Genomic DNA, 15,343 nt, shown 5'->3' with positions numbered 1-15,343 from the left:
AATCCAGAGTGCTCCCATGATAAGACCCTGGGTCAGCTGTATTTAGAAGCTATGTGTCAGATTCAGCAAACCTCAGAGCTCAGCATCTAGACCCAGCTGCCTTTGGTTTGGAGTACATTAGGGAAAGAGTATGGATACAAAGTCCTAGTTCTCTGGGACATGGGAAAGAAGGGGACTGGGGTCCTTTTTATAGGTTGCATTGTACCCGAAAAAGATGGTCAGCTTCCATGAGTAGGTAAACACAATTATCATGTGTATACACACCCATTGCACTTACTCATTATGTTCAAGTCTGTGTAAGAGACTGAGGGATGAGGCTCTCTGTGATGCATTTATCAATGCTAGAGATTAGAATTGAGAGGACTGAAGGGTGGGGCGGGAGAAGTCTTGATCCAAGTTCAATGCAACAGGCTTCTAGTGAGTGATGTAGCTCAAAATCATCTAATGGCTACCATCTAGTGTCCAAGCAATGTCCTCTGACCTCCCATACTTTCAGACACACCCAGGCAGACTGTGTTCTTGGGTCTGTGTACTTCTGACCTCATTGTGAAATCTCTGCCCCACAATCACATTAGTCCCTCTTCATTGAATTCAGGTCTCTGCTCAAATGCCATCTCTTACAGAGGCCACCATGGTTGGCCACATCATCTAAAGTAGCCCTCTTTTCCAATCACTATCAATTTCCCTGCTCTGCACTTCTCGGTAGCTCTTATTAATAACAGAGTACATTGCATATCTATCTCCTAAATGGTGTCTATTATTGGGAGAACAGTCTTGTCTCTCCTGGCCATGACACTAGTACCTAGAAAGGTGTCTGTCATATGTTGCTTGCTCAATAGTATTTTTAATGTGTCAATCAGTGAATACTGGCTTTGAGATAAGTGCTTATCACAAGGGAGAAGAGATTACATTTAACTATAAAAACTTTGACTAAAGAAAGCACTGTCTTCTGTCCACTGGGTTGCTTGGGTTCCCGGGTAATAGTGAGAACCAGGCACACTTCCGTTGTACCCTTTTCTCCCTACAGGACACCAGCCATCACTGTCTTCTTTCCTTGGTCTAATGAAGAGCAAAGCAGGTGTGACACTGAGCAAATTAACAGTGCTTTTCTCTTCCCTACCTGGGAGTTGTGGAGCTGCCTTTCAATTAGAACAGTGCTTTCTCTCTGGCAAAAAAAAAAAAAAAAAAAAAAAAAAAGAACAGGAACATCATATTAACAAAGGCCAGGGCGATCTGCCTTTAGCTAATGCCAATTAACACTTTCCAAGTGATGAGACCAGCAACAAAGCCATGGTTTTCACATTCTAAGGTTTCAATGTATCTCTCTGAAAGATTCACATCAACTAGATGTCATTCTGTTGTTGGTTGTTTTTTACTCTTTTGCGGGGGGGGGGGGGGGGCAGCCACCCAGCTCCCAAATAAATCACACAGGGAGGCTTATTCTTAATTATAAATGTCTGGGCTTAGCTTGGCTTGTTGCTAGCCAGCTTTACTTAAATTATCCCATCTAGTTTTTGCCTCTGGGCTTTTCCCTTTCTCTATTTCTCTATACCTTTCTTATTTCTTACTCTGTGGCTTGCTGTGTAGCTGGGTGGCTATCCTCCTCCTTCTCTCTTCCTTCTTCCTCTCCTCTCAGATTTCTCCTTCTATTTATTCTCTCTGCCTGCCAGAGCTCTGCCTATCTTTTCTCCTGCCTGGACATTGACCATTCAGCTCTTTATTAGACCATCAAGTGTTTTAGACAGGCAAAGTAACACAAGCTTCACAGAATTAAACAAATGCAACATAAACAAAAGTAACATACCTTAAAATGATATTCCCCAACACATACAGGCTAGGACTTGGCAGAGGGGTCTTTGCTCAGAACACAAACACTATTCCCGATCAATTCATGAAGGTCATAGAAATTACAAAAAAGAGGAATGAGTTAGAAACTTTCCTTGGAGAAGTGAGGAGAGGCAAAATATTTTTATAGAATACTTGTTAAAAACTAGACTCTATATCTATTCACTTAACTTATTTGTGGTACAGTTGTCTCTAAATTATCCTGCTCATTAGAAAGCCAGTATTCTTCTTATTAGAAATTTTATACATTTATTTAGCACGCATGTGGATATCAGAGGATAACCTGTGGGAGTCAGTTTCTCCTTCTACCAGGTGGGTCCTGAGACTTGAACTCAGGTCATCAGACATGGTGACAGGCACCCGTACCTACTGAGTCTTCTTACTGGGCCTCTAGGCAGTATTTTTATATCCCACCTACATGGGACCCAGAGGCACTGCCTGGAGTTGAATACAACATGAAGCCTCCATAGATGGATGTCTGTTTACTGATCGTGAAGCCTCCGTAGATGGATGTCTGTTTTACTGATCGTGCCTATAAGCAATTTCCACTTTTGCTTCTGGTTCTACTGCTTTTCATGTAATTTTCCAGTCTGAGTGTGGATGGAAATATACTGTATAAAACAGCCACTGGTGATCTTTCCAGAAACTTCACTCCACGTAATCATCTCCGTAAATGTTAATGCAAAAGATGATCAACACGCATAGCCAAGCTGATAACTGAACAGACAGAAATGAGCAAATGAAGCTCCAAGTCGTGAGTACCTAGTACATTTCAGCCATGAAGCAGGACTCAGGCACCGTCCAATCACATGGACACTTGAGGTGTTTTATCACCAGGTGACAGCCATTTCTTCTTCCTAACAGAGCCTGAACTTTTCCAAAGTTAAATTTATTGGTTAAATGTAATTTGATTAATATCTCAGTTAATATAAGGAGATGATATCTCCTCCAATTCTTTTCACTGAGTGTGACAGAAAACCATGTTTCCACAATCAAAATGTAGGAAGTATCAAAGGTAGAAGAGGTAGGACAATCAGAATCCTGTGGCCTGGGAGCAGCATCATGGCAAATTCCCTAGTTTTCAAGTCTCATAGGTCCAGAGAACTAACCAAAAAACACCCCATCAGCTCAGAAGTCCCAACACAAGCCCCACTCTCTGCAAACCTGACCAGGAAAGAAAGTTTCTCAAGACAGAAAGTGTCCAAATAACAACTAATAATAACTATGAATTAGTCTGGGTTCCCCAGAGAAGCAGAGCCTATTCCACAGATGTACTCAGTACAGGATATTGCTCATCCAAGGCTGATAATTTGTAGTTGACAAGCTAAAGCACTCACCAACACAAATGGAAACCAATGGAGACAATGCTGGACCAAATGCCTGGAGCCCTACATTTGGAGATGAGTAACGTATTGGATAAGTGATGTCAGCATTATTTGCTTCCCATCTGGAAGAAAGAGAAAATCTGCTCTCACCCCTTCTCACATGTCAAAAGGAATCCCATGAGCATCAGGGTTTGAAGTATGAAGTATACAGCTTAAAAATATTGGAAGAGAAACTAGGAGAGAATGGCTAAGTGTGGGTGCTAGAGATCCTAAAAGGATGAGATGTGACAACAGAGAGTACATTGTATACCAGGTTCAGAATGCTATAAAAAGCAAAAATAAGAATTAGAGAGAGTGAAAAAAAGTTTAGCACACAAAAGCCAGGGAAAAAAAAGAGTATTATGGTGTTGAAAGTGTGTCTATTTCCTTTGTAGCTCACGTGCATCCACAGAAGTGTGATGTGTTAAACTTTTCACTAATTTGACAGACCAGGACTATCTATGGTTTTTAAATTTGCATTTCTTTAGACAATCAGGAGACCCTTTTATTGTTTGGATTTGGTTTCCAATAAATTGTTCCTTATCATGGATCAAAAAAATATGCAGTTTTAAATTTTCAGAATTTCATTAATATCATGTACTGATGATAAAATGACAGTATTACAACCCTAGAACCTCATGACCTGGAATACCATGTATGTACAATAATTTTAGGATAGACACATGGTAAGATCAGTCCACTTCATGGAGAATTCCATTATAAATGAATTTGCCAATTTGAAAAAGAACCTTATACTCATCATGGCATGTGGAGTGTTTGTAAATGCTCTGAATAGTCATCAATAGCAGCTTGCTTGGGTAAATGGTGATTCGTTTATACCACGATGCAACAATTGGCAAACAACATGTGGTTATCGGTTAACTAGTAAGCTCTTTCTTAGGAGCTAGAGAGAAACAGCCAATATTGTGTGGTCTAACTTTCATAATGTAAGTGAACACAAAGCCAAATACATGTCCTTAAATATTCGCACGTGACAATGAAGCAGGGAAACAAACATGAAAGGCTATGTTCCGAAATGTTAACATTTCCCCCTGGGTCCAGGGTCACGTAAAGGACAGGATGAAGGGAAGGAGAAGAGGACAAAAGCAAACAGAAAGTTTGAAGATCAGGGGAAAGTTGCGTCTAATATTTAAAAGGTATGTACAATAAAAATCTATTTATATAAAATGTGGGATACAGATGTGGATGTGCCTAAAGACATGTGAAAGTTCAGTCCCATAAATATTAATAATGGCTGTTGAAGGGTGGCAGGACTTAAGTCATTTTATCCTCTACTTTCTTCCTTCTAATTTTACAAGTTGCATGACTTTCTAATAAATGAGGATGCATTATTTATGTGTCCAACTTATATATTCAGAAAAGGCCACAAGGCTTTATTTTAATGTGGGGGGTCAATAACTTTTTGCATATATTTGAGTGCCATTAAAGAGAATTTGCCTGTAAGACAACAGGGGAGAAATGTCTGTGCTTTGAAGGGGGAAGCCCTGCAGGTGAGAAGGCTGGAGTGTGGGCAGAAGGCCTGACCACCTGGAGGGTGAGCCGCCCTACCCTGAAATGGCTTACTTATGGTTGGGAAGTGTTAGAGGGGTTGAGTTTGGGAGGTGGTGGTGAAGACCATGATGATACAATGATGGTGGTGGTATTGACAATGGTGGTGGTGGTGGTGGTGGTGGTGGTGGTGGTGGTGGTGGTGGTGGTGATGGTGGTATTGACAGTGGTGATGTTGATGTTGATGATGGTGGTATTGACAATGGTGGTGTTGGTGTTGATGATGGTGGTATTGACAATGGAGGTAGTGTTGGTGGTTTTGATGATGGTGGTATTGACAATGGTGGTAGTGGTGGTGGTGGTGGTGTTGATGATGGTGGTATTGACAATGGTGGTTGTGATGTTGATGATGGTGGTGGTATTGACAATGGTGGTGGTGGTGGTGGTGGTGGTGGTGGTGGTGGTGGTGGTGGTGTTGATGGTGGTATTGACAGTGGTGATGGTGATGTTGATGATGGTGGTATTGACAATGGTGGTGGTGGTGTTGATGATGGTATTGACAATGGTGGTGGTGTTGGTGGTTTTGATGATGGTGGTATTGACAATGGAGGTGGTGGTGTTGATGATGGTGGTATTGACAATGGTGGTGGTGGTGGTGATGTTGATGGTGGTGGTATTGACAATGGTGGTGGTGGTGGTGATGATGATGGTGATGGTATAGATAATGGTGGTGATGTTGATGATGGTGGTATTGACAATTGTGGTGATGATGTTGATGATGGTATTGACAACGGTGGTGGTGGTGATGATGGTGGTGGTATTGACAACTGTGGTGGTAGTGATGGTGGTGGTATTGACAGTTGTTGTGGTGGTGATGTTGATGGTGGTGGTATTGACAATGGTGGTGATGGTGTTGATGGTGGTTGGTGATGATGTTGATGGTGGTATTGACAATGGTGGTAATGTTGGTGGTATTGACAATGGTGGTGGTGGTGGTGATGTTGATGGTATTGACAATGGTGGTGGTGGTGATGGTGGTGGTACTGATGAAGTTGATGGTGGTGATGATGTTGATGGTGGTATTGATGATGTTGATGCTGGTGATGATGATGGTGGTGGTGGTGGTGATGTTGATGGTATTGACAATGGTGGTGGTGGTGTTAATGACAATTGAAGCACAGTCCTAATTAGTCTAAACAATGAAAACCCAGAGTCAGATATTTAGGGTGAAAGCTGAAAGGCCAGAGGAGCATGTAGCTGGAGTTTTCCTGCCTGGCCCACAGTCAGGACAAATCTCTCTCACCTGCCAGTCCCACAGCCGCTCAGACCCGACCAAGTAAACACAGAGACTTATACTGGTTACAAACTGTATGGCCGTGGCAGGCTTCTTGCTAACTGTTCTTACAGCTTAAATTAATCCATTTCCATTAATCTATACCTTGCCACATGGCTCGTGGCTTACCGGCATCTTCACATGCTGTTTCTCATCATGGCGGCTGGCAGTGTCTCTCTGACTCAGCCTTCCACTTCCCAGCTTTATTCTCCTCCTTGTCCCGCCTACACTTCCTGCCTAGCCAATGGCCAATCAGTGTTTTATTTATTGACTAATTAGCAACACATTTGCCATACAGAACATCCCACAGCAGGAGCACGAGTAGCCAGCCACCAAAGACTTCTTACCTCTATGAAATCTCAGACTGAATTGGGGAGGCAGCAAGATCCTGTCTCCACCTCCCTAGTGCTGGGATTAAAGGCTGTGCACCACCTCCACCTGGTTCAGTCCAGTGTAGCCCAGGGTGGCCTTGAACTCCTGATCTTCCTGCTTCCTCCTCCCAAGTGCTGGGATTAAAGGTGTGTGCCACCATTGCCTGGTCTCTATGGCTAACTAGTAGCTAGCTCTGCCCTCTGCTCTCCAGGCAAGCTTTGTCAGAAGGTAAACAAAATATCATCCAACAGACAAGGATGGCAATGGCAATGGTGATGGTGATGGAGAAGAGGAGGAGTTGCCTCCGCGGTTCCACACAAGCACAGGGCTTTGGGAATGGTAGAACCTGGAGTGCAGGAGCATGGCTGCAGGCATACTGGTGAACCAGATCTTTTTTTTTTTTTTTTTTTTTTTGATTTTTCGAGACAGGGTTTCCCTGTGTAGCTTTGCGCCTTTCCTGGAACTCACTTGGTAGCCCAGGCTGGCCTTGAACTCATGGAGATCCGCCTGGCTCTGCCTCCCGAGTGCTGGGATTAAAGGCGTGCGCCACCACCGCCCGGCTTGTGAACCAGATCTTATGCTAAGACAAGGATATATATGGAAGACATAAAATGGGGTTGATTCTGGAAATATTTAAATATTACATTTTTCTTTCTTTTACATATATATGTGTATATATACATGCGTTCGGTATATGATGGTGCACATGTGTGTGGATGCATAACCATGTATGTACATGCATGTATATGTGGAGGTCAGAGGTCAACCTCAGGTGTCATTCTTTACCACCTTGTGTTTTTGAGACAATGTCTTTTCATTGCCCTGTAGCCTGATTCAGCTATATAGACTGGACAGTGAGCTCTAAAGATCACCTGACTCTGCCTTCCCAGACCTGAGATTACAAGCACACACCACTACTAGCTGTGTGTGTGTGTGTGTGTGTGTGTGTGTGTGTGTGTGTGTGTTTGTGGTGTATGTCTGCATGTAGTGTGTGTGTGTGTGTGTGTGTGTGTGTGTGTGTGTGTGTGTGTGTATGTTTGTGTAGTTTCTTGAGGGTCAAACTTGTGTCGTCATACTTATATAGCAAGCACTTTGCTGACTATGACCTTAGCCTCAATTCTGGAAATATATCTAAGGCAAAGAAATTAGAATTTGCCAATAGAATCAAGGATGGCTGTAGCATGCTTGGCCTGAGCATCTAGCAGAAGGGAGTTCAATTTCCTGGGCTGAACACTCCAGCAGAAGACTCAGAGTTGGTGGGAAACAAGCGCCTGGTTGAATAAGTTTCAGGCACAGTTATTCACCATTCTCCACCAGTGTCCTCCAGAGCCGCTTCCTTCGCTCTGTGCCCTGGGAGCTGACCACTGTAGACCTCGCCCTTAGCTTCTGGCCAGGCCAGTGGAAGCCAGCGGGAAGAGCAGCGAGCGGGAAGAGAGACTGCTCTGCCTCTGCTGAGATGTGGTTCATCAGTGGCACCAGTGTGGGTCCTTTAGTTGAAGACACAGGATGCTTAGAGGCCTCACTATTGCTGTGGCTCTGGGCAGTGCTGATGGGAACTCCTGGAAGCCCATAGGCGGCTGTACAAAAAAGTTTCAACAGCAGAAATGTATTTTCTCAGTTTTGAAGTCAACAGAAGTTCAAGGCCACAGTGTCAGCATGGCTGGGTTCTCATCCTGGCACTGTAGGACTGAAGTTTCCCAGGCCTCTTTGGATCACCGATGGATTTCCCACTGGGTCTTCAGGTCCTCTTCCCTCCAAAGAACTTCATCTTCCAAGAACATTGGGCATATTTACCTAGGACCCACCATGACTGACCTAATTCTATCTTTAATGGTTTTATTCCCAATTTTGTCAAATTTGGTTCTGGGGGAAAGGAAGACACATTCCACCAGTAACACCCCTTACACACAGAGGAAACACAGACTTCTTTCTTGTTCTGCTACCTCATCTTGTTTTGCTAGTCCCACCCTGCCCCCTAGCCCAACATAGTCCTCCATGGAGCCCTTCATTTGAACTCTCTTCAGCTCCCATTTAGAAGGATGATGTTACACTTGACTACTGTAAAATCCAAGTGGTAATATGGAACAGACGTGAAGCTATTTGGAGGCACAATTCAGAGAGGGGCAAACCAAGGACTCAAGCCTCTTTGTGCAGAGGCTAGAATGGGAGGAAGAGGGTTGCTGATTTAAAGGGATTCTACAACTGGGTTAGTAGCCTGGGAGCCTGAAAAATGAACCAGTGTAGGAATAAAAGAGATAGCAAACATGGATCAATTTAAAGATACTAAATAAAAGGCGCTCTCTCTCTCTCTCTCTCTCTCTCTCTCTCTCTCTCTCTCTCTCTCTCTCTCTCTCTCTCTCTCTCTCTGAGGTGGTACTGGGAATTGAACATAGGGCCTCAAACATGCTAGACAAGTGCTCACTCCACTTTCTACAAGAAGGTCTTTTGGATTTTTTGAGACAGGGTTTCTATGTGTAGCTCTGGCTGTCTTGGAACTCTCTGTAGACCAGGATGGCCTCAAACTCAGAGATTTGCCTATTTCTTCCTCTCAAATGCTGGGATTAAAGGTGTGTACTACTAGGCCCAGGCCCCGAGAAGGACTTTTAATAGAGGTTGCATGCAGTAAGACCAAGCAAATGGTTCAACATGCAGAAAAGAATTCCCTCTACCCTGACTCCTGCCCCCGCCCCCTTCCTCCCTCCCTCCCCCCCTCTCTGGTGTGTGTGTGTGTGTGTGTGTGTGTGTGTGTGTGTGTGTGTAGAAGAAAGAGGAGGAGGAAGAGCCAGAGGGAAGGAAAGCTTATAGATATATGACAGTGAAAGAACAGTAACTCAGGTTCCAGGCATTTATTGATCTTGAAGGAAGACAATGAGAATACAGAGGATGAAACTGACTTAGACTCCACCTCCATGAAAAACTGTCGGGATGAGAATGTGCTTCATGAGACAACAGAACCAAGTGGAAATGAATTGAAATTGCCATTCCAAAAAAAAATGTTTATATTCATTATTTGTTTCCTATGTTAATATCTGAAAATTCCAAGTAATGGATGACTTATTTCTACACATGGAGTTGGTTGGCATTGCTGTACATGGGTCGTGCACATATGTTATTACCAGCTCTACACACATTAGCATAGTTCTTTTTCTTTATGCAACAATAAATGTTAAAAACATTCCCTCGTTGCTTGTAAATGCCATTTACAGTTCTTATCTTATTTGTTTAGATATACGCACATTTGTGGCCATTTCAACTATAGATGAACAGGGACTTTTGTTTTATCCTATAATCATTTGGAAAATTAATCTAGAAAAAGATTTGCCAGCTAAAATGCCCTTTAATTTAGCATCCACAATGGAATCATTAGAATATATTAGTAATTCAAGAACAATCGTAAGTGATGGAATTGATGCACTAAATACAAGGATTCCATTTATTTTTATGCCATGAGGAAAGTTAGAGAGCTTCTGGACCAATTGCCTCATTTTATAGCTGGAAACACTAAGGTCCCAAAGTGCTAAGCAGTCTACCTAAATCCCCACAAGGAGTCAATGGACTAGAATCCAAGACATCCGACTGTACAGCCAGGGCTTGGTGTTCTGGGCTGGCCTTCAACAGTCTGAAGTCAAAACAACTGTGTTGCAAACATTTGTCACGGTACACAGTTCCATAAGGCCATTTTCATTCAAGTCTATGATGCACTTTGAACATATGCTCTCCCTCACCATCTCCCTCTCTCTGCACATTAGTCCTTTTTCTCCTAAGCACTTTGCTTCTCTGTCATGACACCTATACACATATAATTTTATCTGTAAAGACTGGGACCCACAAACGAGAGAAAGCATGGGTTATTTGTTTCTCTGAGACTTACTCAATTCTCTTGTTATGACTGCCTCTAGTTGTATCCATTTTCCTGTAAAAGACAGAACTTCCTTCTTCATGGATGAAAATTTTATTTTTGTATAAACAAAATTTTCTCTTTCCTTTCCTGTGTTGCTGAACATATAGATTGATCTCACAACTTAACTATTGTGAATTGTTGCTGTGGATGATTGATTGATAAATAAAACACTGATTGGCCAGGAGCCAGGCAGGAAGTATAGGCAGGACTACCAGAGAGGAGAATTGAGAGAACAGGAAGGGGAGAGGAGGAGCACCAGCCTGCCATCCAGGAAGCATCATGTAAAGGCAGCAGGTAAAGCCATGGAACACATGGCGACATATAGATGAACAGAAATGGGCTGAGTATAAGAGTAAGAGCTAGACAATGGTAGGCCTGAGCTAATGGCTGAGAAGTTTAAATAATATAAGCATCTGTATGTTTATTTTATAAGTGGGCTACAGGACTGCCCGAGCTTGGCAGGACCCGGAGAGAAAAACTCTAGCTACAAATTGTGTCACAATGCATACCTCTGTGACATGTTGACTTAGAGTGTTTTGCATAAATTCCCGAGACTGCTATAGCTGGGCTGTATGGTCATATTGTTGGTCCATTTTTAGGTTTTTGAGGAATCTCCATATTGATTTTCTAAGTAGCTGGTCTACTTTACACTCACAGCAGCTGGTATGCATGTTTCTATGTACTTTATGTGTACACTTATTACATGTGTATACACATGTATACCTCCTTCCTAAAAACAACCATGTTTTAAAAGCCTTTGCTTTATGCTGGCTTTACCTGCCATGATGAAACAGTGGAAGGGGAAAGAGGCTCACTGAGTTAACTTTGAGAGACTAGCAAAGTTGAAGGATGTGACCCTGGCCTCCAAACTCTGGGTGGGTCAGAAGAGTGATGCTAATCCTGCTCTCAGAAGGAACCTTCTGCAGACCCAGAAGGGCAGGGTGTGGAGGGAAGAGACTGCTACCTGCCTTTTGGAATGCTTCCCAGCAACCACTGCTCCAAAGACAGTTATTGATTACTCTTTGTGAGTTTTATTACTAACAGACTCTTTTTCCCCCCTTGGTGAGAGGAAGAAAGGAAACTTAAATGCCCTTTCTCTGTGCACATCAACAAGATGGCTATGCCCTTTGTCTGTTGCTCCACACTGTCTTCTGCAGCAGTCATTCACTTCTTGAACCACGGTCTCATTGTTTAGTTTTCTCTTTCAGCTGAGGGACAGTGAAAGGGACTGAATCCAATGCTCCAGAGGAGGAGAAGTGCACCCTCACTGGAGCCATAAACAAGGTAAAATTCATTCTTACTGAAATACCTTTCTGACCAATGTGATGAGCAGGGAATTTCCTAACAGCGGCGGATAAAGAGAAGATAAGGCAGATGGCTACTGGCTGGGACCAAACGTCCTTCAGTTCTGAGCTAAAAGAGCATGCTTGTCATAAACTTCCTTTATTCCTGGCACTGAGCATGGATTTGGAGTTTGCAGGTGGGAATAGAGTGCTCTGGCCAAGTGCAAGACTGATGAGTTGGATGGCTCCTGCCCCATGCATGCATCAATCATCTGATGTATGAAGCTGACTCAGCTGGGATCAAAGTTAGACACCAGGATAAACTTCAGATGACCAGTGTTTATCCATTCAACAAGATCCTTCTTGCCATGATCCTGAAAAAAAATTTAATGTTTTGTTTTTATATAAATATCTCTTATCTACATTATACCTAGAAACCTCATAAATGGCCTCATTACCATTGCTATTAACACTGTATAAATATTCACTGTGTGTGTGCTGTACACATGTGATGTATGTGTATGTATGTGCCCATGCACAGTTAATGACCTCATTACCTGTAGCATGAATCTTAAAAGGTCTTATTAATAAAAACAAACCTGGTGCCAGGTATTGGGGTGAATGCTGGAAGATCAGAGAAGCAGAACAAGCCACAGCCACCTCACCTTGCCAATTCCTCAGCTGATCCTGTTTCCTCAGACTGGAAGCTTCTCAGTCCTCATCCAGAATGAATCTCAGCTGAACTGTTGCTCAAAAGCCTAAAAGCTTAACCAGGCAAAAGCTTCTAGTTTCTGGTCCTCACGCCTTTATACCTTTCTGCTTTCTGCCATCACTTCCTGGGATTAAAGGCTTACTTCCTGGGATTAAAGGCATGCCTGGCTGTTTCCAGTGTGGCTTTGAACTCACAGAGATCCGGGTGGATCTCTGCCTCCCAAGTGATAGGATTAAAGGTGTAAGTGCCACCATTTTCTGGCCTCTATGTCTGTCTAGTGGCTGTTCTTTTCTCTGACCCCAGATAAGTTTATTAGGGTGCACAATATTTTGGGGAACACAATATCACCACAATTACCATTGCTATTAACATTGTATCCATATTCACTGTGTCTTATATATGTGATATATGTGTATGTATGTGCCCATGCAGTTATTGACCTCATTACATTGCTATTAACATTGTATCAATATTCACTGTGTGTGTGGTGCATCTGTGATGTATGTGTATGTATGTGCCCATGTTAATGACCTCATTACCACTGATATTATCATTATATAAATATTCATTGTGTGTGTATTGTGTGTGTGTTGTATGTATGTGATGTATGTGTAAGTATGTGCCCACGCACACGAGTCGGCCAGGGGAGTGAAGTGGATGTTCTTCTCTGGCACTCTCTGCTTTATTTTTTTGGTGCAGGGTCTCTCACTGAACATGGAACTAGGCTGGTGGCCAGCAAATCCCAGCAACCCACCAGACTGCCCCTGTCCACAGTGCTGGGGTGATAGGCATACTCAGTCACGCCAAGCTTCTTATGTGGGTCCTGGGATTTGAACTGTAGTCCTCATGCTTCTGCAGCAAGCACCCTGTTACCTGCAGAGCCACCTCCTCAGCCCCTGTCATTTGCTTTTAAGTGTCTTCTTCTGTTAGGATTTTGTGTGTTTTGGTGATTTTTTTTAAATAATGTTGAGAAAGGATACAAATATATGTATGTATGTATATATATATATATATATATATATATATATATATATATTTACTTCAAAAGGTATTCTTTACATCATGTGTTTGCATAGCCAGATGCCTTGTGCATTTCACCACAAAGAAATCTGTTCCCATTTTACAGAGGAAGCAAGTTACAGAAATTAAGTAACTGAGAAATTTGTCTAGACCATTAGAAGGATTTTGGTGTCAGACTCAGGACCATTGGCTTAAAGGGCTTTTTCTTCTGTACTGAGACACTTGGCAACCTAGGACACCTTCCTGGAGGCCTCCCTGGGGACACAGCACTGGCTGAAGTCTAAGAACTACCCACTGATATCTCAAGCGAGGCACTGTGGCATGTGGATCCCCATGTCCACCGGTAAGCTGTGCACTTGGTTTTATTGAAGCAGCGTCTTACTTTGAGGCCAGGCTGACTTCAAACTAATAATCCGTCTGCCTCAACCTATCAACTGCTGGGATTAGAGGTGTATGCCACCATATCTTCCTGCCTTTGCTAATGCAGAAGTGGCATGCTATTTATCCCAGGCTGGCCTGGAATTGCTATCATCTTGTTTTGTTAGGGACCATTTGAAGTTTAATTAACTTAATGATAAAAATACTAGTGATTGCTGGGCAGTGGTGGCACATGCCCTTAATCCCAGCACTTGGGAGGCAGAGCCAGGCAGATCTCTGTGAGTTTGAGGCCAGTCTGGTCTACAGAGCAAGATCCAGGACAGGCAGCAAAACTACACAGAGAAACCCTGTCTTGAAAAAACAACAACAACAAAAATAGTAGTGATTATGACTTACTATATGCAAGAACAGAACCAAACACTTTACTCAAAATAAAGTGTAGTATGTGTGTGGGTGTGTGTGGAGGGGTGCCAATATCCTGTATAACTCAACCATGTCAGAAACATGAACTTTATGAATTGAATTTTAGCTATAAACCTAATGGGGTAGGTTTAAACATTTAGTATTCACTGGCCGAAACCATTGGGCCTCAATTTATGAGAGAGCCAGTGCTTGTAAAAATGACTCATCACCCTAGTTAGACTTTCTGGGATCAGGCAATGGGGATGATTAAATAGATAAAATACAGCTCGGACTCTCGCTTGTCATCCGATTCTGCAGACAGCAAGGAGATAAGCCCTGATATGGAAAGAAGTTGGCAGAATTAGAGGGGGAAAGCTAGCCTCAAGGCATAGGAAGTAACCAAATTAAACGGGCTGCTTGCAGGCACAAGTCTACTGTGGGCTAATTTGTTTCCTGCGAAAAGGAAAAAAAAAAGAACCTCAACTCATTTTTGTGCTCTTAAATTTTAAACAGGCACGGGTGTAATTGCATTTCCCTCCTCTTAAGATTGTTGCTTGGGCAGAGGGGCTTCTGGGAGAGAAAAGGAGGGAGGGAAGGAAAGACGGGGGGGGGGGGGGAGAGAGAGAGAGAGAGAGAGAGAGAGAGAGAGAGAGAGAGAGAGAGAGAGAGAGAATTGTAGCTCATTGTTTTTCAGAGCTGTTAAGAGCATCCCACTGACCAGTATGAGCAGGGGATGGATATGTTTCATCTGCAAGTCTCCTATTTGATGTGCCAGTGTTGGCTTTTTTCTGAGGAAATCCCAACTTCCATTCCCTTTCATCTCTGGCTCCGTATGAGAAGCTGTAGTTTAAAGGCACTTTGGACCGATTGATTAAACACTGACCTCATTTGCAGGCTCAACCCAGACAGGGTGTAAAAAAAGCATGAAGCATGTTTGCCCAGGCCACGTGCTCATGCTCTCCCTTTATTTGTTCACCAGACGTTTTCAGAAGGCCCATCACATGCCAGGCTCTGTGTCAGACGCTGGGGAAACAAGGGAGATGAGCTCATGATCTGCTGAAACAGATCAGCAGCTGAGAGACGCTAAGGTGGTGGTGACCTTGGAGTTCCATAGGCAGATGTAAGCAGAGGTGAGACCAAGGCTGGGAGTGTCGGGACATGCCTCTGCAGGCAGGGACCCGAAAACTAAGCAGAACTGAGCTCACTGAACCGCGAGCAAGTGAT

The sequence above is a fragment of the Peromyscus eremicus genome, chromosome 10, assembly GCF_949786415.1.
Source record: "Peromyscus eremicus chromosome 10, PerEre_H2_v1, whole genome shotgun sequence".
NCBI classification, from domain to species: Eukaryota; Metazoa; Chordata; class Mammalia; order Rodentia; family Cricetidae; genus Peromyscus; species Peromyscus eremicus.
Note: the sequence above shows the minus strand (reverse complement) of the source record.